The sequence below is a fragment of the Crocuta crocuta genome, unplaced genomic scaffold (assembly GCF_008692635.1).
Source record: "Crocuta crocuta isolate KB4526 unplaced genomic scaffold, BGI_CrCroc_1.0 scaffold486, whole genome shotgun sequence".
NCBI classification, from domain to species: domain Eukaryota; kingdom Metazoa; phylum Chordata; class Mammalia; order Carnivora; family Hyaenidae; genus Crocuta; species Crocuta crocuta.
The window spans coordinates 114,893-118,878 of NW_027529794.1; the positions used below are offsets into that span (position 1 = coordinate 114,893).

The 3,986-nt window shown below is 41.1% G+C and overlaps 1 long non-coding RNA gene across 1 annotated transcript in view; it reads left to right on the top strand.

Annotated features, from left to right (window-relative positions):
• Window positions 1–548: 548 nt before the first annotated feature.
• Window positions 549–3,986, top strand: part of LOC144230746 (uncharacterized) — a 6,004-nt gene continuing 2,566 nt past the window's right edge. Inside the window, exon 1 of the long non-coding RNA XR_013334862.1 lies at window positions 549–648. This is a non-coding gene — a long non-coding RNA (uncharacterized LOC144230746). The remainder of the gene's footprint in view (window positions 649–3,986) is intronic.

The following is a 3,986-nucleotide window of genomic DNA, read 5'->3' on the forward strand; positions in this document are numbered from 1 at the left end:
TACAGGATCGTGCGTGTAATGATTCTGATGACTGACTGACCCCAGCATCCATTCCTTCTCAATAATTACTCCAAATCAAATGATTACTCCCAACCCTGGATACATACAAGAATCACTTTGCCACTTGTTAATGCTTCACATACATTTAATGAGACATAGCCAGGGTGAGAGTCTCTGGTCTACAGTAACCATTGTTGTGATCATCTGAATCATTGTTGGTGAGTGACTCATGAGCATCAAAGGATAGCTAATTCTTACTGAGTGCTTACTGTATCAGCTAGCCTTTGCTACATAACAAACCCTTCTAGAACTTAATAACTTTAACCTACAATTTATCTCATGATTCTACGGGTTGGTTGCCAGGTTCTTCAGATCTGAGCTGACACCATTGATCCATGCTGGGCTTACAAAGGTGTCCATAGTCAGCTGGAGGAATGAATGGCAACTAACTGATCTAGAATGGTTTCATTCATAGGACCAGCTGTTGCCAGGGCAACAGAAGCAGTGTGTTTCTCCTCTCCAGGTGGCTACTCTGGGCTGCTACAAATGACAGCAATGTTCAAGAGCAACAAGGAAATGCAAGCCCTAATATGCAAGTGGATTTCACATCTCTGCTTGGGTGATGCCCGTATCATTTCAATGACCAAAGTAAGTTACATGGCTGAGCCCAAAGTCAGCCTACAAGAGGTCTACCCTAAGGAAGTTAGGTTATAAGGGGGTGCCTGGTGGCTCAGTCGGTTGGGTGACTGATGCCCGCTCAGGTCACGATCTCACAGTTTGTGAGTTTGAGCCCTGCAACGGGCTCTGTTCTGGCAGTGCAGAACCAGCTTGGGATTCTGGCTCTCACTTCTTTCTCTCTCTGCCCCTCTGCCACTCATGTATTTTCTCTCTTTCTCAAAATAAATAAACTTTTTTTTAAAAAAGGATGTGGACATAAGGAGGCTTGAATAAATTGGTAGCTACTGTATTCACCAAGCCACATAATGTTCTAACCTCTCTACAGTAACTCATTTGATCCTCCATAAATTCAATGAAGCAGGAAAAACGTACTCATTCCATTTTGCAGTAGAGGAAAATGAGACGCAAAGAGGTTACACATGTTACACAAGGAAAGTTACAGCTACTAAGTGGCAGCATTATTATTAGAACCCAGTCAATCTGGTTCTAGATTTCTGGCTAAGAATTACAACATACGTAGCTAAAGCATCTAATACAAACTATTCCTCACTGCTCCCATTCTTCAGATATGATGTGCAGCCTGGTGCTAGGGCATTCATCTTTCCAATAGCCAGAGCCAAGAGAAATGCCAACAGCCAGAGTTCTGATAACCCGTGGAGAAGACCACCCTGTTTCTTGTTATGTGAGATAATAAAACTTCTCATTGAATAAATCAGAGTGAGTCAAACTTCCCTGAGACTTGCAACTTAGGGCATTTTAATTTTCAACAGCTATGTCACACACCTCTGTGAGCCCTGATTTCTTCATGTATAAAATATAAGTCTTGAATTAGATGACTGTTGAGGTTGTTTTCACTATTAACATTTATCATTTAAAATTTTTTTATTTTGAGAGACAGAGTGTGAGCAGAGAACAGACAGAGAGGGAGACACAGAATCTGAAGCAGGCTCCAGGCTCTGAGCTGTAAGCACAGAGCCTGATGCGGGGCTTCAACTCAAGAACTGTGAGATCATGACCTAAGCTGAAGTCAGATGCTTAACCGCTTAACCGACTGAGCCACCCAGGCGCCCCAACATTTACCATTTTAATGACACTATAGATAAGGAAAGCAACTTGGTTGTTGATTAGGGCAGAGGGTCTATATACCAGCAAAAAGCTTAAATACTGGCAAATATTTAGCTTTATTTTTGTCAGTTTTCTGTTGCTACTGTGACAAACTACTATAAACTTTGCAGCTTAAAAAGTCACACAACTTTGTGACCTTTTAGCTCTTTAGTTTAGAAGTTCAAGGTAGACCTCACTGGACTAAGGCAGAGGTGTAGGCAACAAGTGAACTCCTCTCTGGAACCTCTAAGGGAAAATCTGTTCCCTTGTCTTTTCAAACTTTAGGGACCATGAGCATTCTTTGTCTTGTGGTTCACTTAAAATTTTTTTTTAATGTTTATTTATTTTTAAGAGATAAATAGAAAGTGTGCAAGTGGGGCAGGGGCAGGGTGCTGGGCACAGAATCTGAAGCAGGCTCCAGGATCCAAGCCATCAGCCCAGAGCCTGATGTGCGGCTTGATCTCACAGACCGTGAGATCATGACCTGAGCCGAAGTTGGACGCTAAACCAAATGAGCCACCCAGGTGCCCCATGTCTTGTGGCTCATTATTCCACCTTCAGAGTCAGCAAAGGCATCTTTTTGACCCTCTGTCGCCACATCTCTCTCTCATCACAGCCCATGAAGGTTCTCTGCTTTTACGTACTCATTTGATGAGACTAGGTCTACTGGAGGATCCAGAATAATCTTTCCATACCAAGCCTCAAACAAATCTTTATCACATATCCAGAGTCCCTTTTGTCATGTAGGGTAACATATTCAATTTCCAGGAATGACAGTGTGGGTACCTTTGGGGGACCCCTTATTCTGCCTGACACAGTTTTGTTGGCAAATGTGTTTAAGCACTGCATTNCATTTAAAAAGTTCCTAACCATGGAAAACACAAACAAAATTGTAAAATTATCTATAACCTACTGGGGTGCCTTCACACTTTTACTCTCTCTCTCTCTCAAGAAGAAATAAATCTTAAAAATAAATTAAAAAATTAAAAAAAAGAACAGTAGCATCTTAGCAAATAGCCTCTATGAACATAACATTTTGGATAAAAATGGATTCACAGTGTACATATCTTCACTACTTTTTCACTCACCACTAAACTATGAACTTATAAAAACCTGTCTTAATTGTAATGGCTACACTGCATACTATCATACAGACAGAACTGACATGATTTTTTAAAATGTTTATTTTTATATAGAGAGAGCGAGCAGCAAAGGGGCAGAGACAGAGGGAGACAGAAGATCCAAAGAGGGTTCTGCACTGACAGCACAGAACCCGATGCAGGGCTCAAACGCATGAACCATAAGATCATAACCTGAGCCAAAGTCAGGCACTAAATCAATTGAGCCACCCAGGTGTCCCTGACATGATTTATTTAAAGAATCCCTTCCTTTTGCACATTTACATTGCTGCTCAACTTTCACTCTTAAGAGCAAACATTCTTGCACATACATCTGTACGTCAACAGTTGAGCACCCTCTTTAAGACCAAAATAATTCAGTGATTGAAATCTTGGACTTTAGAGTCAGATTTTCTAGAAATGGAATTTTACCCCTTTTAGGGCTCTTACTCTCATGATTTTCAAAGCGGGATATCAGAATCACCTGGAAAACTAGTGAAATGCCAGTTCCTGGACACGACCTTGATTTACTTAGTAAAGGCATCTGTGAGGAAGTTGTATGCTTTGCATTTTTATTATTTTAATGTTTATTTATTTTTGAGAGAGAGAATGAATGAATGAATGAATGTTGAGGAGGGGCAGAGAGAGCGGGGGACAGAGGACCCCAAGAAGGCTCAGCACTGACAGCAGCGAGCCCAATGTGGGACTGGAACTTCATCAGCCATGAGATCATGACCTGAGCTCAAGTCGGAAGCTCAACCAACTAAGCCACCAAGGTGCCCCTTCTTTGCATTTGTAAACAAGTTCTCACACTTGTGATGCACACTCCGTGATCTCTGATGTCACTCCCAGTTTTTCCTTTTCCTGAAATTTGTTGACATTTAAAATGCCATACACTCNAAAGATATGTATGAAAGATATGGTAGCCACTCTTTCTGTCCCGCTCCCCAAATTTGTCCAGTGTGTTGCTTAGAAGCTAATTCTTCATAGCTTATCAACCTAAATCAGAGTGGTTATTTCCGTAAGTTTTTCTAACAAATATTAAAAATACATGGATTAAAACTATTTGTGTGAGCTGCTCAGGCT